The sequence below is a fragment of the Zootoca vivipara genome, chromosome 15 (genome assembly GCF_963506605.1).
Source record: "Zootoca vivipara chromosome 15, rZooViv1.1, whole genome shotgun sequence".
Lineage (NCBI taxonomy): Eukaryota > Metazoa > Chordata > Lepidosauria > Squamata > Lacertidae > Zootoca > Zootoca vivipara.
In genome coordinates, this window is record NC_083290.1 from 42,171,649 (window position 1) to 42,197,115 (window position 25,467).

At 45.4% G+C, this 25,467-nt stretch overlaps 1 protein-coding gene across 4 annotated transcripts in view; it reads right to left on the reverse strand.

Moving 5' to 3' along the window:
- Window positions 1-25,467, reverse strand: part of DOCK5 (dedicator of cytokinesis 5) — a 148,010-nt gene that overhangs the window by 109,461 nt on the left and 13,082 nt on the right. The window contains exon 1 of one of the 4 annotated variants that reach the window (XM_035138777.2): window positions 3,424-3,926. The exons of the other annotated variants lie outside the window; for them this stretch is intronic. The gene's annotated coding sequence lies outside the window, so the exon portion shown is untranslated. Of the gene's footprint in view, window positions 1-3,423; window positions 3,927-25,467 lie in introns of those variants that run through there. 4 annotated transcript variants of the gene reach the window in all.

Below are 25,467 nucleotides of genomic sequence, written 5' to 3' on the forward strand. Positions count from 1 at the left end.
AGTCTTATGGGTCAGGGAAGGCATAAACAAACAGAGAGATGAATTCATAAGGCATTGGAAGCAACTAATAGATGATGCTTCGTATAAAGTAGGTATTTTTGTTTGTCCTGATATGCTAAAAGTTTGTAAGTGTATACAGTGGTACCTCCAGTTACAAACTTAATTCATTCCAGAGGTCCGTTCTTAACCTGAGACGCGCTTTCGCTAATGGGGCCTCCTGCTGCTGCCGTGCCACTGGTGCGCAACTTCCTCTTGCATCCCGGGGCAAAGTTTGCAACCAGGAGCACCTACTTCCGGGTTAGCGGAGCTCATTACCCGAAGCGTTCATAAGGAGGACAGTACGTAATCCGAGGTTCCACTGTATATGTTTGAGCGGTGTTTGATTGTATTTTCTTCACATACTTGTTGGTACATTGCCCTGGGCCTGTCTCAAGGAAGGGAAATAGAGATATAAAGAATAATCCCACCTGGTGGATACTAGGGAGAAAGGCCCCTGAAGCCTGGTGCCGGCCCTGATTTGAGATAAGAACAAAGCAAGGAGACAGAGGGTTGCAGTCAACCAAGTTTTACTCAAGAGTAGACTCATTGAAATTAATGGACATGACTAAGCTAGGCCCATTAATTTCAGTAGGTCTAACTGAGAGAAACTTAGTTGAACACCACCCAGAGCATTTAATCCAGGGCACACAGCTGTTTTGAATCCATCAGGAGCCTAATAAACTCTCCAGATGTTTCCAAGACCTGCTACCGAGAGAAAAAGGAGAAAGTTCTGCTGTGAAATAAAACTGGCCTTTTTTTTAAAAAAAAAAGGCTCAAGTGAGCATTTTTGCTCTCAGAGTTGTTATTGTAGGAGGGATTTAAAAGAAAAAAGAAAATCAGCCCTAAAGAAGTAACAAAGGATAATTTTTAAAGCCTTGAGAGAGCAGGTGCAATCATGAAGCTAAGTAGGTGACTTTGGGCCAGAACCATCTCTCAATCTAGCCAGCCTAGAAATGTGGTTGGGGTGTGTGTGTACACACACACACACACACTCCCTCAGCCAACCATGAAAATCATAAGGCCAGTTACACACACTCTTAGTCTCACAGGCTTGTTGACGGGATCAAAGTTGTGAGAGAACAATGCCTGTGAGGTCCTTGGAGAAGATAGGCCAACGCTCTGACTACATAAGGCAGCTTCCTATCTAGTTCCATGTTGTCTGCACACTGACTGGCAGTCGCTCTCCAAGGAACAGTGCCAGCACTACAAGGAGATACCAGAGATTGAACCTGGGACCTTCTGCATGCAAAGGAGATGCTCTACCACTGAGCCTCTTGGAGACAAGGTAACACACCCCAAGTTCAAGTCCTTCCCTGGGCACCAACTCTGTGAGCAAACTTAGTCAAGCTAGTTTCTTTCAGCATTCTTGGGGGAAGCCAAGCGCTTTGCACGTCCGGTGTGGGTGTCACCTCCACTCCGCATGCATAAAGCAGGAATCAGATTGTACAGGAATAACTCTGACTGGCCTATCCTCATCAGATGTGCTTTGACAATGATATATCCCCGCGGGAGAAGAATAAAAACACATGCTTCTGAGGACATTTATGCAAAGGCTACCTTTTTTTTGGAAGGAAGCAATCTACAAGATCCAGGTGCATTTATATTGAGGTACAGTATATTACTTCCTGACGTTGAGCCAATATAAACAAATGGACTGTGGTTTACCACACAGGAAACAATACACTCCAAGTTTCCTTTCAACTATGGCAACAAACAAGCGGCTGGATTCTGCCTGCTGGACAGGGCCTGGGTCAAAATGCAGTTATTTTAAGTTTCTACATATGCTAGCCTTTAAACACACTCCCATTTACTCTAAGACCCAACATTGGTCTTGGAAGCGGTTTATACAGGGCATTAGCCACAACCTGTATCTATCTTGTTGTTTCTTATTAAATACTGCACTTTGCATTTTGATGCACTTTTCCCAAACCAGCTTCAATCCAAATTAAGAAAAATAATGGCCCGGCTGTGTTTTTAACTAGTAATACTCACCCTGTCTCCTTCCAATCCTTTTTATGCCTCATAGAGTCATGCATGTGTCTAAAATACCTCCAGTGTCGACAGAATTGTGCAGAATTGCTATCATTTATTATTTTTCCTTCCTTGGTTCTGGGTGTGCTCAGGGCAGATTCGCATGGGAACACAAACAGTGGGGATCGATAAGAGTCATTTTTTAAAAAAATCCAAAAATATATAATAAAAGATAGCTGCACAAGTACAGATGGTTCCCAACACATTTCAAGGAGACCCTTTTATCAAGAAAAATGTCTGCAAAAACAATAGAGAGTTACAGTCTAAACAGATACTGGCCTGGCTCACATGTCACATGGTAAGAAGCCAAACTACAGCTGACTGCGGAGGTGGGGAAGCTCAGCCCCGGGGCTGACGCCAGCCCTCCACTTGACCCATGGGACATTGTGCAGGTTTTGATCCCACCCCAAGCCAAATTCCACCCTGGGTCTGCCTCAAACCCTCCTTGAGTGGCCTTGCCTGGCTGTTAAGGCCTCTTGCTTACCTGAATGGAGGAGTGTGTGTGTGTGTGTGTGTGTGTGTGTGTGTGTGTGTGTGTGTAATAGTATTTTGCATCACTGGAATGTAGGCTACTGTATAAAAACGCACAAGGCATATTCATTGTTCTGCCTGTTTTTGTCGCTGGCCGCAACTATGCCTTGCCTCTGCATTGACATATGCCCCCCCCCCAACAAGCCCCCACCAGTACACTAGCTGGGGCTGAAGGGAGTTCTAGTGCAAAGCTTCTGGAGGGCACCAGTTGGTGAAGCCTGCCCAAAAGCAGTGGGTACAAAAAGGAAAACAACTACCAGACTTTTAGAAGACATCTGAAGGCAGCCCTGTTCAGGGAGCTTTTAATGTTTAATAGATTATTGTGTTTTATTCTTCTGTTGGAAGCCGCCCAGAGTGGCTGGGGAGACCCAGCCAGATGGGCGGGGTATAAATAATAAATTATTATTATTATTATTATTATTATTATTATTATTATTATTCATCTGCACCAGGAACAGCTCATAAAAAAGTCCCCTGAACTGAACAATGTCCTAATAGCCAGTTTTACATTAATAAAATTATTGGGTTTTTTTAATCTGCATATAACACCACATTCATTATTTCATTCCACACCCTGCTCTCATTTCAGCAGTACATGCATAACTCCTTTCTTGTTAATGAAAAGCTGTGAATCTCACAGTTTGTCATATCTACTTGGAATTGCCCCACCAGCTACCGGTACATGTTCAAACACAAAAGAAGTTCAAATGCTATTCAAATGTAGCTCTTCCTAGTAGGAAACCCTGACAGGGAAGGGCATGTGGTTTTAATCAAGGCAAAGTTTCTGAAAATCCAGCAGAAAGGAAAGGAAAATATGTTAACCTGAAGAGAGACTTAGTGGGGACTGGTGCTCCCTGGAACAGGCTGGGCAGCAGGTAGGGATGGAGACAGTAGGTCCAGCCAGAGTCCATTATGGGCCGAGTCAACAAATTTTGGCTTTGCCACAATCCTCCTCCCTGCTAAGTTCTGCAAGGGTTAAGAAAAGGCTTGTAAAATGGGGCTGGTTGGAAGTAAGAAGTAGGCTTAAAGCAAAACAGGAGTTAAAAAACAATAACCTTTCTGGTACTGGTCTTCCTGCACTCCAAGGACCAGCCTCCACTGAAAAAAACAGACCCCCACCTGCACGATCCATTTAAAAGCACTATGATACCATTTTACAGAGTCATGGGTTCCCACAAAGAATCCTGGGAAGTGTAGTTTGATAAAGGTGCTGAGAACCATTAGAAAACCCCTATTCCCCTGAGAAAGCTACAATTCCCAGAGCTATTTAACAATCAATCCCTCGTCCCAGAGTACTCTGGGAACTGTAGTTCTGCGAAAGGGACAAAGGGCATAGCTGCCAAGTTATCCCTTTTTTACAGGGATTTTCCCTTATGCTGAATAGGCTTCCTCGCGAGAAAAGCGAAAACTTGGCAGCTATGACAAAGGGGTCTCCCAACAAATCTCAGCATCCTTAGCAAACTACAATTCCTAGGATTCTTTGGCTGAAGCCATGGCTTTTTAAAGTGGCATGATGCTGCTTTAAATGTATGATGTGGATGTCATAGCTGCCAAGTCTCCCGCATTCCCCGGGAAACCCCCGTTTTTCTAGCTGTTCTCAACTGAAAAAACGGGGTTTTTTTGTTTTTCCCCGGTTTATTCTGGCGCAGCGGCCATTTTGGAACTGGGCGGAGCATGCTCAGAAGCGACTTTTGATGCAGCTCTGCCCAGTTCCAAGATGGCTGCAGTGCGACTTCTGGCACAGCGGCCATTTTGGAACTGGGCAAAGCAGCATCAAAAGTCGCTTCTGAGCATGCTCCGCCCAGTTCCAAAATGGCAGCAGCGCTACTTCCAGTCTGCTACTTCCGGTCCGGTCCCTTATTTCTCCCACAGGAACTTGGTAGGTATGGTGGATGTGGCTTTGTAACACTGAACTGGCTGTATGGAAGAAAGAGGGCAGGTGGAGGCTGGATGAGGGCAGACTGAAATTGGTGGGGCGCCCCCCCCCCCATTTGCCCTAATGGTTGAGCCTCCCCTGAGACGGGATTCAAAGCAGATACCCTCTGCAGAGAATCAGATATGAGCCTAGATAATGGCTATTTCAGAGGAGAGAAAGCTTAAGGGAAAACCAATAGTGGAATTGTAAGCAAAAGAACTGCAAGCTCAGCTCAGGTACTACAGCAACTTCTTTTGCTCAGCATGTGCTCAGGCCCACCCTTTTCCAACTCTGGGATATGGAACCTTTGACACACCAGATATTGAGGGTCAATGGTCATGGATGCTGGAAGATGCATTCCAGGATTATCTGGAGGGCCACATGTCCGTCCCCCCCTGGTTCTAACTGCAGAGATGTTCACACATTGCACTCAACAAGGGTACACAAACAGTTGCACTGTGCAATCATGGAATTACTCGCATGTAATGTTCAAAGAGTGTACAGGCTGTGTACCCAATAGCTGAGCTGTACAAATCAAAAAGTCCACAGTCACACAAATACTTGGGCATTTGTAGAGGCAACTGTATCTGTTTCCAGTGTAATGTGTGAACAAGCCGTGTACATCCATCACCCCAATCCATTATTTTGCACTCAGCAAACCTCAGGTTCCTAGTAAAACACAAAGAAATTAGGAGATCTAGCAGGCCAGTAGTCTGCCTGCCCCTAAAAAATAGTTCACTTGTAAAACAGAGGAAGATTCCACATTCCAAAAGTCACCATCTGTGAGCAAACAAAACATAGTTTTGATGCAATTCATTACTGGGGCAGGACACAAAGTAGTAAAGTTCCATCCAATTGATTGTTCCATGAGAACAGAAAGTCACTGTATATCAAATCCGTAAGGCAGCTAGTAGCATGCAAGTTTATTGGGGGGGGGGGGAATTGCTGGCATTTTCCCCCCTGAGAGCTTTTACTACTGGTGTCTGGTGCACACCTGTCTCTTGGCAAGTTCAGAGCTCTCTTCAGGTATTAACCCTGCATGATGTTTTATGTGTATTACATCAGCTCTCTTGATTTTTTGTGTGAAAGAGAACAGAATTAAAAATGAAGTTTGGGTATTTATGATCACATTTTCCTTGTGCCTAATAATAATAACAATAATAATAATAATGTCCTACCTATGGAATTCATAGTTTACAACAGGCATCCCCAAACTGCGGCCCTCCAGATGTTTTGGCCTACAACTCCCATCATCCTAAGTTAACAGGACCAGTGGTCAGGGAAGATGGGAATTGTAGTCCAAAACATCTGGAGGGCCGAAGTTTGGGGATGCCTGGTTTACAATAAAAAGGTCAAAACAGAACACAACTAAATTCAATAGTCACCAACAAAAACTGAAACTAAAAAAATAAAAAACCTGCAGCAGCATATACAACAAAACTATTCATTAAAAGCCAGGAAAAGTTTTTAAAACATCCTTAAAATCCTGATCTGATGGCACCAGATGCATCTTTCTCTCTGAAGGAAATTCCATAGGGCCTTCTCAGTGGTGGCTCTTATCCTATCTCTAGCATCTGTCAGCCAAAACTGATCTTAGAAATGGCTACACAAGTAGGATCTCTGAAGCTGACTTTAAAACATGGGCCAGTGAATATGGGTCTCGACTGCCCTTCTCATGGGAGTACCGGTAGGCATCTTGCCCAGATTAGAAGCATATTATTCAACTAAAAAGGTGTTACTGAGCCTAAGGACACTCAGCAACTGACAGAATTATTATTATTACTATTACTATTACTATTACTATTACTATTACTATTACTATTACTATTATTATTATTATTATTATTATTATTATTATTTATACCCCGCCCATCTGGCCGGGTTCCCCCAGCCACTATGGGCGGCTTCCAACAAAATATTAAAATACAGAAATCCATCAAACATTAAAAGCTTCCCTAAACAGGGCTGCCTTGAGATGCCTTCTGAAGGTCTGGTAATTGTTCTCTTTGACCTCTGGTGGGAGGGCATTCCACAGGGTGGGCGCCACTACCGAGAAGGCCCTCTGCCTGGTTCCCTGTAACTTAGCTTCTCATAGTGAGGGAATCGCCAGAAGGCCCTCGGCGCTGGACCTCAGTGTCTGGGCAGAACGATGGGGGTGGAGATGGGGGGGAGTGAGATATGAACCAAGAAGACCCCCCACCCCCACCCCTGGTTTAAAAAGCTCACACCTGCCACTCATTCAGTGAGCCACAGGGTTAGGCAAGAAGCTAGCCCAGGAGTATGCAATGTGACAACTCATAGCCAGTATCATCAATGGTCAGAAAAGACACAAGTTGTGGTGCAAGAGTATCAAGCGGGCACCACCCTGGCTATCCCTGTGCGACCTCTCATCCTTAAGTCACATCCACACCATATATTTAAAGCACATTTATATCACTTTAAAAGCCATGGCTTCTGCCCCGGAATCCTCACAGGGCTACAATTCCCAGCACCCTTAAACTACAGCTCTCGGGATTCTCTGGGGAAAGGCCTGTGCTTTAAATGTATGGTAAGGATGTGACCTAGCCTTCCAACTGCAATATGGGGATCATTTTGAATGCTGAAAGGATAACGGACTGCCTAAGCCTAGCGCCGCTGTGTGTTAGAAATGTCCACCTGGGAATTTCTGGTTCATATCTGAGCCACTGTGTCATGCCAGCTCTCCATTCCACATAATTCCCTTAAAGAAAATGCTGTGCGCAACTTATTTGGGAGCCTAGCTGATTTAATGGGGCGAGGAGCTGAAAAACTGGACAATCCCCAAACCTACTAATCCACAATCTTCTTTTTATTCACTTGTTTAGCTTGCAATTTGGGAGCTGGGCGCTGCTTTAAGTATATATACAGATTGTGGAATATATAGGCTTTGTGGAATTCCCTGATAGGGAAGGTCAAAGGGACAAACACTGCAGCTGGCCAGCAGTAAAAATTTATGACCTACAGCAACCACTGGGATTGCACAAGGTAAAGGCAGCCAAGGGGCACAGGTAGATTCCTCAGCGGGGTTGAATCAAGGAGGGTCAGTTACCTCTGGCTACATGCAGAGTTTTTAAATTTGTAAACAAGAGAGGCACAGGTATAGGGAATCTTTAGCCCTCCAGGTGTTGTAAGAGTACAACTCCCGACATCCTAGCAAGCATGGCCAATGGCCAGGAGAGGGTGGCAATTGATTCCAGTATCTGGAGGGCCAACGTTTGCCCACACCTGTTGTAAGGTGTTGTAAGTCAACTCAAAATAAGACTGCTCAGTGCTCTGGTTTAAGGCTTTGGCTCAGAGGTAGGGCACCTGCCTTACATGCATAAGATCCTAAATTCAATCCCTGGCTTCTCCAGGTACGGCTGGGAGAGACCTGTCGGAAATCCTGGAGATACACTGCCAGTCAAAGCCAACAATACTGAGCTCAATAGTCTAAGGTCTCATTCACACCATACATTTAAAGCACTAGGATGGCCTCCCCAAAGGATTTCTGAGAGTTGTTAGGAGACCCCCATTCCCTTCCCAGAGCTACAATTCCCAAAGTGGTTTAACAATCAATCCCCCTTCACAGGGAACTTTGGAACTCGGAACTCGGTGAGGGGAATAGCAGCCTCACACGCTTAACAAAGTACAGTTCTCAGAATGATTCAGAGGAAGCCATGACTGTCTAAAGTGGTATGATAGCATTTTAAATGTACGGGGGGGGAGGTGACCTCAAGCAGCTCCATATATTCCTGTGTTTTACTTCTATATTCCTGTGTTTTACTTATTGTTAGACCTATTGGTCCATTCAAAATGTGCACAGAATCTTCTTACGGAATATTATTATTAATTATTATTATTATCATTAGAATTTATATACTACTCTATACCCAGAGGTTTCAGGGTGGTTCACAGAATAAAATCGAAATCTAAAACCACAAGATATATAATCAAAAGAAAAACAACCCAATAACCCTCCCCGCCCTCCAAAAAACCACATTTTAAAAGGGCTTAGGACAGGCATCCCCAAACTTGGCCCTCCAGATGTTTTGGGATTACAATTCCCATCATCCCTGACCACTGGTTCTGTTAGCTAGGGATCATGGGAGCTGTAGTCCCAAAACATCTGGAGGGCTGAGTTTGGGGATGGCTGGTTTAGGGTGTCAATCAACCAAAGGCCTGGTTAAAAAGGAACATTTTTGTCTGGTGCCTAAAGATATATAATGAAGGTAACAGGTGAACTTCCCTGGGGAGAGCATTCAACAGACAGGGAGCCAGTGCAGAGAAGACCCCGTTCTCGTGTTGCCACCCTCCAAGCCTCTTGAGGAGGAGCCACATGAAGAAGGGCCTCTGGGTTTGGGTAGATTCTTATGGAAAGAGGTGGTCCTTGAGGTACTGTGGTGCTGAGCCATTTAAGGCTTTATTGGTCAAAACCAAGGGACCCAGGTGGCGCTGTGGTTAAACCACTGAGCCTAGGGCTTGCTGATCAGAAGGTCGGCGGTTCGAATCCCTGTGACGGGGTGAGCTCCTGTTGCTTGGTCCCAGCTCCTGCCAACCTAGCAGTTCGAAAGCATGTCAAAATGCAAGTAGATAAATAGGAACCGCTACAGCGGGAAGGTAAACGGCGTTTCCATGTGCTGCTCTGGTTTGCCAGAAGTGGCTTTGTCATGCTGGCCACATGACCTGGAAGCTATACGCCGGCTCCCTCGGCCAATAATGCGAGATGAGCGCGCAGCCCCAGAGTCGGTCACGACTGGACCTAATGGTCAGGGGTCCCTTTACCTTTACCTTAGGTCAAAACCAGCACTTTGAATTGGGCCCAGAAACTAATTGGTAGCTAGTGCAGTCGGACCAGGATCAGTGTCATATCCTCAAACTGAATTCTCCACTAGCTGAAATTTCTGGACCATCTTCAGAGGCAGCTCCACATATAGCACATTGCAGTAATCTAACCTTGAGGTTACCAGAGCACAGATGACAGTAGTTAGGCTGTCCCTGTCCAGATAGGGGCATAGCTGGGCCACCAGGCGAAGCTGATGGAAGGCACTCTGGGCCACTGAGGCCACCTGAGCCTCGAGATCCAGGAGGACCCCCAAGCTACGAACCTGCTCCTTCAGAGGAAGTGTAACCCCATCAAGAGCAGCCATCTGGTCTAAGGAACCACTCACTAACAGTCTTCAGCCTGTTAGCTCTCAAACCTACAGACCAGGGGTCAGCAACCTTTTTCAGTCATGGGCGGGTCCACTGTCCCTCAGACCATGTTTTGAAGAAGAGAAAATGAATGAATTCCTATGCCCCACAAATAACCCAGAGATCCATTTTAAATAAAAGGACACATTCGACTCATGTAAAAACATGCTGATTCCTGGACTGTCTGTGGGCCGGATTGAGAAGGTGATTGGGCCGCATCTGGCCCCCGGGCCTTAGGTTGCCTACCCCTGCTATAGACTTGGGGGGGGGGGGGCTAACAGGACACAAAATGCAAGAGGTGCTGAATGGCTGTGATATTTCTGTACAAAGTTCGGATGCATATGAGATGAGAACAGTGGATAGCACAATCTTCCTAGCTTTGGTTCTGATTTATTGGGAAGCCAAGCAGTCCGTCCAAATGTACACAAAGCAGTTAAATGTCATCCACTGCTTAATTTCAACTCCCTTCATGTGCTGGGAACATCATTCAAAATTGCATGGCTTTGTATGTGTGTGTTGTCTTATTTTGTGTCTGACAAATAACCCCTTAGAAGGGTCCCTAGGTCTGGGGCACAGTATCCAAAAACTTTCCTCTGAAGATCAAAAGGCCTTTGTTACCAGCCAAGGACCATCTCCTTGGGCAATTCCTTTGGGGTTGTTTTTTCTCTGCACTTCCCCCCTCCCCCAAAGAAAGTCACTGTTGTTTTGGTTGGAGCTTGGCAATGGCCTGCATAGCAACCCTTTCCCCCAAAGTGGTGTTCAAATGCCAGCTTTAACTACATGGCTGAAAAGTGCATAATTCCCCCTGCCATACAGCAGTTCGTGACTCCTTTGCTTGAAAGATGTAATGAGGTTTGGGCTGCTGAGTGAGAAGGCCATCAATGCAGCCCATTGTTCAGAGAAGAAAGCCCCGGACAGTTCTCTCTCTCTTTCTCTCTCAGGGGTTCAAGCCAAAATGCCAGTGGAGAGGCAGGGAGGCTTGCTCAGAAAGGAACTCTTATCACCCTTTGCTTGAAAACTCTGATGGGGTGGCGGCTGTGTGTGAACCAAGTGCAAATAGGCTGCACATTTTGGATGCATTTTACATTGGCACACCACCCCTCCCCCTTTTTTTCTTTGCTTTAGCCCATGTAGAACAAAACTTTATGTCTCATTATGTTGTTCTACTTCCAAATGTTTGACCATGTGGCTCATTGTTTTCTTTTATTTATTTTTTGCTTGTGGCCCAAAGCACCTAAAATAGGGGTGTTCTTGTTTTTATTTTGATTATGTATTTTGTGTTTTATATTATGATTTTATCCTGTGAACTGCCCTGAGACCTGTCATGTTCTTCCCTTAGCCTGGATAGGTCAGTTGGTCGTTAGAGCATCGTGCTGATAAGTTGCAGATTCAATCCCCGTAGGCGACAGCTGCATATTCCTGCATTGCTGGGGGTTGAAGTGGATGGTCCTCAGGGTCCCTTCCAATGCTACAATTCTAGGATTCCTCCATCGTAAGAGCATAAGAAAAGTCTCCTGGATCAGGACAATGGCCCATCTAGTCCATCATTCTGTTCTCACGGTGGCCAAACAAACGCCTGTGGGAAACCAGCAAACAGGACCCGAGTGCAAAAACGCTCTCCCCTTCTGTGGTTTTCAACAGCTGGTATTCAGAAACTGTAGAGGCAGGGCAGAGCCATCTTGACTAGTAGCCACCGCCAGTCTCCTCCTCCATGTATTTCTCTAGTCGTCTTTTAAAGCTATCTAGGTTGGTGGCCCTCACTGCCTCCTGTGGGAGCAAAATCCATAATTTAACTATGTGCTGTATGAAGAAGTAATGCATGCTTTGGGGGATGCCACAGCAGGCACTCCCCATGAAGAGGAAACTTTCACACATGCTCTAGGCTTTCCATATCTATTTGAAGTGCCAAGGTAGTGAACGGTTGTGGCATCTATCAAGCCATCCACAAACGTGCTCAGTGGCAGCCAGAATCTCTTTTTAAAGAGGGGAACACACTTGTAGGCACATGCATTCCAGCACACCAGATGCAAACTTCATGATGCAGATACTATGCTTGCAGCCTGCTCCAAGGGCCAGTCAAAGGGAACTTCTGAAACCCTTCTTGTTCTGCCTCTTTCTTCAATGCACATTTTAAGCAGCACTGTTCCTCAAACAAAAAAGACCCTTATTTGCTATACCCTTCCCTCCTCCTCCTCATAGCTATGCCAGTGGCAGGGGGTGGGGGGTGGGAGGGGAGATGCCAAAAAGAGAACTCATTGTCCAGGAGAAAAACAGGCTACGAGGAAAAGCAGACAATAGCTATTGTAACTTGTGGGTCAACGTGATAGAGTGGTCAAGTGTTGGACTTGAACGGGGGAAATCTCTCTCTTTTTGAGATGAAGTTCACATTTAAGCCGTGACTTCTCATGTGTGGCCTTGTCAAGTCATCGGCGTCACAGAAGTATATGGCTGGGTAGGAAATTTTATTCAGTTTGGATTGAAAACCAGCTTAATTTCCAGTTTCCCAAACAATGGGAGAACTGAAATGCAGCCAACTTTTCCATTCCACGCTTCTCCAGATTTTGCAGTGTAGTTCCCTAACCAGATGACATAGAAGTTACCTCCTAGGGGCCGAGGTCCCTTCGGCCCCGCAATAAAATATTTGAGACAGCCCCCCCCCAAAAAAAAAGTTAAGGGGAATTCCCATTCAAATGGGGTGCATGCGCCATGTCATGTGATCAATTATGTGGGGCAGGGTATTTCAAGTTGGCACCCCTGCCAGATGATATGCGCAACAATGCATACTATACTTGGGGAAGGTGTGCGTATAAATACAAACAAAAATGCATTGTATTAGGCAAATCTGTGTACAAATTAGGAGACATTCACACCAAAATGCTGGCGAACGTTGATGAAGATTATATTAAAAATGCAATCTGTTGTGGAAATGTGGAGAAGAGAATTTAAAGACTATAAAATAAGAAACTGAGAGAAATGGAAATTGAGAGACTCACCCATCCCAGCTGAAGTGGGATATAACATATATATTTAAACTAACAAATTTATGCTTAACGTCTACTGAATTTGTAGTTCACATATATTAGTTACAATTTTCCATTTTTGTATAATTTAATATACGGTATGCTGAATTCAAATTTAATATCTATTGATTTTGATGCATTTCTTAAGGGTTTGTCAACAAATAAATAAAATATTTAAAATACATTTAAAAAAAAACATCACTGATTATTTTAAGTAGGTTGTACCAAACAAGAGTCATGCTCAAAATAGACTCACTAAAATTAATAAACCTGGCTAAGCTAGGATCATTAGTTTCTGGGAAGAACTTAGTTGACTGGAATCCATCATTTTTATGCAAAACATCAAAATCAGCACATATTAAATTCAAATTAAGTAGATATTAAATATGAGGTCGTTATTAAATATTGGTTAAATACACATTAAACCATAGAATTATAGGGTTGGCAGGAAGCCTGAGGGCCATCTAGTTCAACGCCCTACAATTCAGGAATCTCAGCTAAAGGATCCATGGCAGATGGCCATCCAACCTCTGCTTAAAAACTTCCAAGGAAGGAGAGTCCACCACCTCACGAGGAAAACCGCTCCATTGTTGAACAGCTCCTACTGTCAGAAATTTCTTCCTGATGTTAAGTTGGAATCTCCTTTCTCATAACTTGAATTCTTTGGTTTCGGGTCCTACCCTTCGGAGCAGGAGAGGACAAGCTTACTCCATCTTCCATTCCTACCAATTGTAGGACTGTGCTAGCTCACATGCAGTAACTGCAAATTGAAGATATATCTCCCTCCCTTCCCCATAAGAGGATTGGTGCTTCAACTCAGAATGCTGAGCTCCCATCAGTTACGAGTTGAGGAAATACCCAGTTGTAGCCTCAGTCAAGATGGTGCCCTTCAGACGTTTAGAACAGGCATAGGCAAACTCGGCCCTCCAGATGTTTTGGGACTACAATTCCCATCATCCCTGACTACTGGTCCTGTTAGCTAGGGATCATGGGAGTTGTAGTCCAAAAACATCTGGAGGGCACTAAGTTGATGGAGTGTGCCCTATATTGGATATGCTCCGGTATTAAATGCAAGTACATAGGAAAGCTATTGCATCTAGACATACACACTTCACAAGGTTCATGGCTGGTTTCGCTCAGTTTAAGGCGTCATTTTTAACTATTATATCAACATTGTTGTTGTTGTTGAGTCGTTTAGTCGTGTCCGACTCTTCGTGACCCCATGGACCATAGCACGCCAGGCACTCCTGTCTTCCACTGCCTCCCGCATTTTGGTCAAACTCATGTTCGTAGCTTCGAGAACACTGTCCAACCATCTCATCCTCTGTCGTCCCCTTCTCCTAGTGCCTTCCATCTTTCCCAACATCAGGGTCTTTTCCAGGGAGTCTTCTCTTCTCATGAGGTGGCCAAAGTATTGGCCAACATTACCAACCTATATTGGGTTTTATGCCCATTAACCCATCAACCCCCCCCCCAAACCCTGGGAGATTATTCACTCAACATACTTCCAAAACTTATCAGGACACTTATAATTTTCCCACAACAGAAAAATAGGCCTGAAACTTCTGTGAATCTATACTCCCACAACAGTGCCTTCCAGGTTTTTCTTTTCAGCCTACAACTCCCATCATTGCTCACCACTGACCATGCTGGCTGGGGCCAATGGGATTTGCAGTCCCACGCACACAAAACCCCAGAGCATGCTGGGAAGCTTCAGTCCCCCTAGCGCAGCCTGTCTTCAGAGCTTGTCTTATTCTGGAATACACCAGCTGAGGGAAGGCTGATTTATTATCCAAAATCCATTGTATGACACCTTCTTATGGCCTTAGTGCATTTAAAATATATTTCTAATACTTTTTTTAAATAAAAAATCGAGGAGGAAAACAGTTAACATCTATAACACCTGCATTTTACACCTTAAGAAGGGGCACAACTAGCACTGCCTAGTTGAAGATGTTACTGGAAAACTATGCAGTCCACTCTCAAAATGCAAAGTCAACTGTGAAGGGGAAAATATCCTGCAGCAAAAAAAGGAGAAATACCTTGTTTCACAAGTCTTGATTAAGCGACAGTTCTGCTTTTGTCCCAGTTAGCACAGAGGAGAGGGGGAATCAAAAAGGCTCTCAGCTCAGTACTTTTTTATATATAAAAAAGTGCTACAGGTTAAAATCCGACTGCCAGCAATGCTACATTTTGAAGGTCTGCCCAGAAATGGGGCTTGAGGTCCTCATGCTGTTCCATAATCATATATTGCTCCTATGTAGGACTGCCAACCAGTCAGACTTTTACAGAGCCCTTGCTCCACATGCCATAAAAGGAGAATGTAGAGCTTGAGAAAAATGTGCACTGTTCTAAAAACAAAAAGTGGGCAATCATCATCTGTGCATGCCTAGGGTGCACAAATTTTGGCTTACCTTGCACTTTCAAAATGCAACGCAAGGCCAGGAACTGCTCTCACCTCTAGCCAAGATCAGGCTGGGAACTGTTCCTACAAACATAGGAAACTACTTTATACAGAGTCAGAGAACCCACTGGTTCACCTAGCTCTGCAATTTCTGCACTGTCTGACAGTGGCTCTCCAGCATTTCAGGCAGGATTCTTCCCCAGCCCTATCCAGAGATGTTGGGGATTCATCCTGGAACCTTTTGCATGCAGAGAAGTGTTGGGTTCTGAGGTGCTCAAGGGGGCTCAGAAGGACAACACAACTGTCTAAGATCATAAGGAAGTTTGGAGCTTGTTGCACTGGGAGGAAGCATGGCACACTTGCCACATCTAATGGAACTGTAAAATCTTTATGCATGGTCTAGATAAGGAATGTGAAATCCATGGTCAATGGTCAGGCACGGTGCGAACTCCAAATGCTCTTGGACACAAAACCCTCAGTACCTGGTGTGGGCACCTACAATTCCTACCTGTGCTCTTCCGAATTCAAATTAATGCACACAAAACCCCAGAGCATGCTGGGAAGTTTCAGTCCCCCTAGTGCAGTCCGCTTCAGAGAGGACACACAGAGCAAGGCCCCTGAGCCCGGACTGTCTCCACTTCTGAGGGAGCCAACAGCAAACTGCCCTCTGGAGACCACCTTCTATGACACTGCCCCCCCAGAGCTGCTAGCATATCCATAAAGAAGTGCCAAGGAGCAGTCCTTCAGTGGATCTGCCATTTTTAATTCTCCACACTGCCCCGACTTCAATAAGGGGCATTGTGGGATATTTAAATGGTGGCTCCAAGTTCTTTCCCGATGTCTCTAAGTGATACTTCCTGAGCCATCTGCTCACCACTTATTGTAAGGGAGCTGTAGTTATAGGGCAGGCATTTGCTGTGGGCCCTGTTGAGATGCTGGGGCCCTGGCAACAGCTTTAGGATGCTGTGTTGTTCAGGGAGCAGCCCAGATTTCAGGTGTCTGGAGGAAAGCAGAGAAGCCTTCACCAGAACTTCCTTGAACACTTCAAATTAGTTAGCACTGAGCCAAAACGGGGAAGGGGGCACATTTTGGGAATCCTCTTAAAGGGCCATGAATGTTGCTTCAAATAAAATAACCAGCAGCCCAGCATCCTTCTCCATGACTTAGCAAGCACTTCACCAAGGAAGGAGAGGAGATTGTACTCTGCAATGTTCGGAGTTAAAAATAATTTTTTTGAACATAATATTATCGGCACCAAACTTCAACATGGCACTATTTTACACCACCAGCAGCCAATCCTTTTCAGCCTGTGAGCCCCGAGTCAAGTCCAGAGCATTAGGAAGAACCACTTGATCACTCGTTTTAGTACAGATGGGGCCCACCACTCAACATGCAGCAGCAGCTGGCGCATGGCTCCTTTCATAGAAGAAGACAAATTGGTCCTCACATGATTAACACTGAGGAAGGAACCAGAGGCAAGAAATTGAACCAGTTTTTCACATACATAGCAGGTAATTTTGAATGTAGGAAGATGCTTCATACCAGGGGTGAGCAACCTTTTTCAGCCGCGGGCCGGTCCACCGTCCCTCAGACCATGTGGTGGGCCAGACTATATTCCTATGCCCCACAAATAATGCATTTTAAATAAAAGCACACATTCTACTCATGTAAAAACACCAGGCAGGCCCCACAAATAACCCAGAGATGCATTTTAAATAAAAGGACACATTCTACTCATGTAAAAACATGCTGATTCCCGGACCATCCGTGGGCCGGATTTAGAAGGCGATTGGGTTGCATCCAACCCACGGGCCTGAGGCTGCCTACCACTGGGTCAGACCATTGATCCATCTAACTCAGTATTGTCTCAGTACTGATTGGTGGCAGCTGTCCAGGATTTCACACAGGAGTCTCTCCCAGCCTGACCTGGAGATACCAGGGACTGAGCCTTGGACTTTTTGCAGGCAAAGCAGATGCTCTACCACCGAACCATGGCTCCCCCCCCCCCGGCCCCACATTGATCCAACAACTGAAGATCTTCCTTCGTTTTTGCAAGCACTGCAGAAAGAAAAATTAGAATGGATTTAACCTTTTCTGTTTGCAATTACACAAGCAAAAACCAAAACCAAAACCACACCTTTTTGAAAAAAACCCACTTCCATTTTGGAGATATAATGGATTTTCCCAAATACGGTTGTACCTCAGAAGTCTAACAGAATCCATTCCGGAAGTCCATTTGACTTCCGAAATGTTCATCTTCCAAAGTGTGGTTTCTGATTGGCTGCAGAAAGTTCCTGCAGCCAATCGGAAGCCGCAGAAGCCCCGTCAGACATTTGGCTTCCAAAAGAACATTCGAAAAATTCTGGTTTTTGATCGTTCAGGAGACAGAACGTTTGACTCCAAAGGCGTTCGGGAGCCGAGATACGACTGTACATATACAGCACATACCTAAGTGGTGATTTACAACACAGACCTTTTCAGATGAAAGGCCCAATGAGTTGAACTTACTCTCATGCCTTAATAATATGGAAGGTTTCTCACATACATTTGCTTATTTTGACCTTTATTCTTCTCCTGGCCATCCACACAATTATGAGGAGCAAGGAGTGTATGGAAAGAGGGGACATTTCTTTCCCCTCCCTAAGAATGCATAACTGGCCTCTGCTGAATGGGTTAACACAGGGAGAGCCAATGTTGTGCCCTCCAAATATTGTTGGACTACAGCAACTACCGGTATCATCCCTGAAGACTGGCCACACTGGCTGGGGCTGATGGGAGCTTGGAATCCAGCAACTTCTGGAGGGCACCATGTTGGCTATCCCTGAGTTAATGAGAGAGGACGATGACAATGCATAGATATCACCATTGATTAGGGATGCAAAAAAGTACCAATTTCTGTATTTGTCACAAGCAGTGGTGTTTCCATTCCGCTACAGCGGTTTCCACCAAATACTACAATATTCTTTTGGGGCTAGAGCTCCTATCAGCCCCAGGTAGCATGGCTGATGTTCAAGATTAAAGAGAGTCTTATGGAGGGCGGCATATTGACTACCCCTGATTTCACAGAAATGCAGGACAAGGAGGCACCACGAAAGGGACTTCAAAAAGGGTGTTAGTGGAACAGCCAATATCCAGCAGCAGTCTTTCCGGGATGAGACACAAGGAAGAAACAAAATAAGATCATACAGGAATTGAAACAGGGAGGGGAGTACTGAAGAACATTGACAGGAGTTCCCAGGGTACTTTCAGTTCTCTGTGGGCTGCTCTATCAGAACCTCAGCTTGGGACATCTTCCTGGCAGGAAAGTGCTCTCAATGTCTAGACTGGACCTACCCACTCTCGTTGGCTATTGGGTCTTCCTGGGCAGGAAAGGCTCTAAAAGACTTCCTGGCTCTGGTGTGTTTCTGTCCCTCCATCAGCTCCGACATCATTTCTGGCTCCTAGTTCTGACTTGCTGTTTACAGGCTCATCCCTGACATGCAGAAATGAGGTAGATAACAGCAAGTCAATGAAGACACGAAAGTACAGATTCTGAATTTCCCAAACTCCTAATTTCTATAGCCAACACGTTGGCACAGTACAGGAGCCAATTCATTAAGGATGAGAGCCAAGCACACTCTCAACATAGTCTCTCTCTGGGTGGAGCCAGATTCTGGCTCCTGTGTCATTTGCTTCTAAAAAGACAGGCAGGGGCTATTTGCTTAGGGACATCACCCCACCAAAGGCACTGACTTGCTTCACTTAAGATTTAAAAAAACAAAAGAGGCTTTCATCTACATTATCACTCTTTTGAAGCAAGTAAAATAAAAAAAATTCCTTCAGTAGCACCTTAAAGACCAACTAAGTTTTTATTTTGGTATGAGCTTTCGTGTGCATGCTACTGAAGGAATTTTTTTATTTTGCTTCAGACCAACATGGCTACCTACCTGTAATTGAAGCAAGTAAACATACCGGTAAGTCAGCCTTGTATTCTCCTGTGAAATGGCACTAGGTGGAGGCAAATGCATGGAAACCCAGGCAGGTGATTTAGGTGGACTAGTGGAAGAGGAGCAGAGTCTCTGGTCTGTGTACCACATAGAAATGCAGTGAGCTACTGCAGGATGGGGATGTATGGGGTGTTAGGGGAGGGGTAGTACCACGCTGTGCTCCTTCGGGGGTAGTTTATCCACCTTTGGCCCCCACTCTGCACTCAGCTCTCACCTGTGGCTCCTAAAAGCTGTTAGCATGCAACAGTGGCCACACCCTGGGAATGGCTTCCACTGGCTGGATAAACCAGGTAAGAGTAGCTGATGGCTCTCAAACCCTCAATGAGTTAGGGACTTCCCCTGTATGTGAAGACAGGCTCCGGCAGATTGAGTGGACGAGACCAATAGTATGTCCAACGGTCAATAAAGCAGTTTCTGCATGTAGTATAGAAGGAAGTGTGGGGCAGATGGGCCTCGTCCACCTGGGAAGGTAGCCCATCTAGGAGAAGGAAAACTCTGACTCTAGTCTAAACCTATGCTGCCTTGTGGTATATCTTTGGAAGAAGAAAAGGCTAAACCCTACACAAATCCAGAGTGACGTCCCTAAGGCAGTTGGATAGCACCTTTTACACCTCCTTCAAGCAACTCATTCAGCTAAGCAGGTGCCAAACACATTGCTTTCCTTTCCTTTGGACCTCATTAGCGAGGCATAGAGAGGGGTCTTGTCATCTGGGCAGCCCAGGACTTCCATGCACACTGCCCAGGCTTGTGCCCCTGCGAGGTCACTTTGGTGCTGCTAATGCAGCAGTTTGACTTCACCCCTGGAGGCGCACTCCATTGTCTCTCTAGACAGATGGATGCCAACATCTGCAAGAGGGAAGATGCCCTCTATCCCTCTTCTGACAGCCTCCAGGAAATGCAGGCTGGAAACGTTGTGGATTTTCTTTTTAAGAATAGGAACACTGCCGGTAAAAATACAACATCGCAGCTAGCACCTCACCCCCCCCCAAAAAAAAACCCACCACCACACAATTGGGTGCCATGAACCATTCATCAAACCTGCCTCACATTTCCCACCCAAAATTCTCCCGCATGGAATTTCCAGTAACTGCCACCACTGCTTCATGCGTAGGTGATAATGGGAGGAGGGTGGGGAACCTTTAGCTGTTGTGAATCTGGACATGGCAGGGTGCTTAAAGGCGGTGAGGTACAACCCACAGAAGTGACTGATTATTTAAGGAAGGTGCTGGCTATCATTAGGTCAAAGTTTCTGAACTTAACAATAAACTTCCTTATTCAAATTACACAGCCCTGATTCCAAGAATTCATAGCCGATAAAATCTACCTAGACACTGGGGCTCAGCAAGAGAATTATCTCTAGAACAGCAGCGGTTAGTGCCCTTTGAGACTGAAAGGCAGAAAGCAGGAATCCCAACAGCAGGTGAAGCCCGGCAGAGCCACTCCGACCGTAAGGAAGCAGGCAAGGAAGAAAACAGGCAAGTGGGGGCAGGCTAAGGCTGGTGAGCAGAGCCCCATTCACCCTAAGAAGAGCAGCCTCCAGTGCTACAGACGTGGTGGCGGTTGATGGTGTTGTTAAAACTTGTATGCCGCCCTTCATCTGAAGAGCTCAGAGAGGCTCACAGCATAAGAATACAAGATTCAAACACAACATCTATATATATATATATATATATATATATATATATATATATATATATATATATATAATGTAAAAAGGACATGTGGGTGTGTTTCCACTTTTCACCAAAACCGCTTGACCGATTGAGGTGAAATTTTGACACAACATCACATGCAAATGTCCGAAGGATATAGGAAAGTTTGCTAAGACAGATGTAACACCTCCGCCAAGTAAACCCCCCCCAAAAACCCTGTTCCATAATGCACCACTCAGCCAAAAGTGCATGCTGGGAAAAGAACCAGGTTACAAACCAGCGCCCTCTAGTGGCAGCTACACTGGTACTACACCTATAAAACCTTCCCTCTCAACAGCACCTTGGCTCCCGTTTACATACTAGGCCGAAGCCTTTACAGACTAGGCCGAATGGAGATACTGACTCGCCTGGGTGGGGGTTGGGGGGAGGAGGGGACGGGATAGGTGGGACACGGTGGGACCAATCACAGGGATAAGCAGGGGGTGGGGGGGAGGGGGCATGAAACGTCAAGGGTTGGGACAGAAAGGGGGGAATCACGGGTAAGCTGGGGGTGGGGAGGAGGGGGGAATCACAGGAATAAGCTGGGGTGGGGGAAGGGAGCGGGATACGTCATGGATCGGCACAGGGTGGGGGAAATCACAGGGCTGAGCCACAGCAACACGTGGCAGGGCCAGTTAGTACCTAATAAAAACACAAACATGTTAATTAGCCAAAGGCCTGGCTGAAGAGGAACGTTTTCGCCTGAAGGCACCAGGTGAACCTTCCTGGGGAGAGCATTCCACAAATGAGGAGCCACCGTAGAAAAGGTCCATTTTTGTGTTGCCACCTTCCAGACTTCTCATGGAGGAGGCACCCGAAGCAGAGCCTCAGATGAAGATTGCAGGGTCCGGGTAGGCACATATGGGGAAAGGCTGGTGGAAGCTGTCACCCAGAACATCTGGAGGGCACCAGGTTGGCAAAGGCTGCCTTAGACAATATTCTACTTCTCCTGGTAATGCACATTCCCTCCACTCTCCTGTCTTGCATCATAGAATCATAGAGTTGGAAGAGACCACAAGGGCCATCCAGTCCAACCCCCTGCCAAGCAGGAAACACCATCAAAGCATTCTTGACATATGCCTGTGAAGCCTCTGCTTAAAGACCTCCAAAGAAGGAGACTCCACCACACTCCTTGGCAGCAAATTCCACTGCTGAACAGCATCAATGAGGCAACTACTGCACTTTCTGTACCGAACACAACACAGGAACTAAGTACAAAAAAGGGGACCTGCCACAAAATGTTGTAGTGTGGCACCCTGCTCTTCAGTATACCTGCCCACTCGGTTCCCCGGCCCCCACCTCAGTTTCCATCCCCTCCTGCATACAGTTATGGCATTTCTGCACTTACCATAGAATCACAGAAATGTGGAGTTGGAGGGGATCCCAAGGGTCATCTAGTCCAACCCCTTCAATGCAGGAATCCCAGCTAAAGCATCCCTGGCAGATGGCCTCCCAACCTCTGCTTAAAAACCTCCAACAAAGTAGACTCCAATGCCTTCTGAGAGTCCATTGAAGGAGAATCCACCATTTATAGTGGCATGGTTGCTGTCTGCAACCCTTGGTCAAATGTCATTTGCATTAGACAGAGTGTGGGGTTTTCCTTCCAACACTAATGGCAGGTTGTTCTCCAGTTTGACAAACGTTCCATAGATGTAGGCAGACCCTACGTACGCTCATGTCCTGCAGTCAGTAATGTGCAGAGGGTAGCCCTTTTGCAGCTTTAAAGAAAAATGCAATGCTTATTAGCCGGAATTCTAATCTTGTGGGAGTACCTATGGGAGATTAGAAGATCTGCATGTTTGCCTGAGCTATGGAAAAACCTAGTTACTGTGGTGAAATTTTATCTGCAGCTACCAGTAATAACTGTTGTCATGGGCAGGACTTGGGTTCAGTGCCATTGTCTCTTTCTATCTGCCATGTCTCTCCTCCGAACTGAGTTCACAAACTGACAGCTGGCACCAGTCAGGGGGAAGTGGCACAAAACAGATGTCTCTCACACCACACCCACCAACCCCCAACCCCTCCACACAGAAACCGGAAGCATGTTTCTACACATGCCACCCAAATGAAAAGATTGAGGATTCATTCCGAAGATTTCACAAAGTGTGGAGGTTTTTTTCCAATAGAATAAAAAGTGGAGGTTTCTTTTTTTTTTTCCTCAGGTATTCCAGAACAGCTGAATGGTGTCATGCAGCAGAATGCCCCCCCAAAAAATATATATCCAGAAAACAACAATCACTTTACTACTATTAATGGTGGCATACTATAGCCAGTAGTGATGTATGGAAGTGAGAGCTGGACCATAAAGAAGGCTGATCGCCGAAGAATTGATGCTTTTGAATTATGGTGCTGGAGGAGACACTTGAGAGTCCCATGGATGGCAAGAAGATCAAACCTATCCATTCTGAAGGAGATCAGCCCTGAGTGCTCACTGGAAGGACAGATCCTGAAGCTGAGGCTCCAATACTTTGGCCACCTCATGAAGAGAAGACTCCCTGGAAAAGACCCAGATGTTGGGAAAGATGGAGGGCACTAGGAGAAGGGGACAACAGAGGACAAGATGGTTGGACAGTGTTCTCGAAGCTACGAACATGAGTCTGACCAAACTGCAGGAGGCAGTGGAAGACAGGAGTGCCTGGCGTGCTATGGTCCATGGGGTCACGAAGAGTCGGACACGACTAAACAACAACAACAACTATAGCCATGGTCTGCTATGGCTCCAACTGGGATGTTGGGGCATTTGTTGACTGCTCTTGAGAGTTTTTTTTTACCTAAAGATTGCTTGTAGTCTACAAATCATAGGGTCACCCACCCCCAGAGTGGTTCTGTTTCTCTCTTGTGTGGGAATGATGCTCACTGCTTGAACTTCAGAATTAGAAGGAATGAATGACACTTCCACTGGAGATGTATCTGACCACTCTGGACCTGCTAGAGCATGAGGCCCTTTGCAGTATTAGTACCACCTTCTCCAAATATATTGGTAGTTATATTACCCTGAGGTAGGGAGTAAAGGATGCACTGGGGGTAAGAATGTCGGGAAGTTCTACTGAAGTGGGAAAGTGCACTGGAAATTCAATTAGCTCATATGCCCATCTGCAAACAGGAACAGTAATCAGGCAGGTGAATAACTGTTACTGGCTGTCATTCTCCACCCCTATGGACTGTTGGTCTATTTTTCAGGATACTACCGATGAAGCTTCTCTCACACACCTGCCCTTGAAGGGACTGATATGGAACCACATCGTGCTTGGCAGGGGGTTGGACTGGATGGCCCTTGTGGTCTCTTCCAACTCTATGAGTCTATGATTCTGTGATTAATTACATTATCAGATTTGGCCGCAGCAAACAGAAAGCTGAATAACACTATTTTTGAAGAACCTGAATTGCAGTGGAATGGAATTGGTGGCAGGATGGAACAGAAAACAATGCTGGCATACACCTCTAGCTGCTGAAACTCCGCTGCCAATCTTGCTATGGCTAGTAGGCACAGTTCCAAGTCCCAGTATCACAATTGCTGCCCATAGAGCAATGTCCATTCCTTGTCCTGATTTATAGTGCAAATGGAGTATATGATGTGTGGAAATAGTATTCACTGGGCTATCTAGAGATTCCAAAGAAATTGCCTTTCCACTGTTCCAGGGGGGATGCCTTCTCCCATTATCTTCCCACCTGTGCTCTTAGCTGACCATCCCCTCCTTGTTACAGGTGAAGTGGGCAGCAATCAAAGAGGAGGCTCTTCAGCTAGGGAGCCCCGTTCATGGAACACTCTCTCAAGGAGGCTTGCCTGGCACTAACATTCTCAACTGGTACATACACTTACAGAGGATTATATGCCAACTGGAGATCTCATTCTTAGTTGCTTTTTTGAGACTACTGGGAAATTATAAGTCTGCATCCCAGAAGAAGCAGAGAAAGCAATTAAGGCAGGCAGCCTGTAAGAAAACCAAGGCTGAAACGGCATGCTTGGGTTAGTAAAATTATAGGAAGAGTATGCATGTTATTTTAAAGCAATGCAGAAGAGTTTATTTTAGGGTATCCATTATTATGTAATCAGGAGACTCTGAATAAGCCATCAACCCAAAAATAAAATGCCATAGGTGCCTTACAATATATCAAAAGGAAATGTGTCTTTGGCCCAATGGCAATATGCCCCCCCCCCAGGCATTCAAGCATGGATTAGGGATATTTTAGTTCTGATCGCGATATAAAAGGAAGTTACTGTATACTTCATCTCTCTGCAAGCTTGCTCCTGAAAAATATCCCCTCTGCCAACCCTGTGCCCCATAATTAATAAAAGTAAAAGGGAGCAGTATCTACATGCTAGCGTGTAGTTTAGTCCAAGGGGACAGCTTCAAAAACAGATCTTTGTTTGCAGCATGTATGCAGTCATGTCACACTATCACATTAGAAAACTATATAGGTTTCCAAAATCAGGTTAAAGTGGGTGCTAAGTTAAAACATTTTATGTGCAAAGTGAAAAGGAAAGAAAAAACATTACACATTTTCAAATTTGTTTCATCTACATGAAACCGCTGAGACCTCCAGGTATAGGGCGGTATATAAATTCTGTTGTTGTTGTTGTTGTTGTTGTTGTTGTTGTTTACAATCTAAATAAAGTCTACCGAATAAATTATTGAACTAAAAACAGAGGACTGTCCCTCTG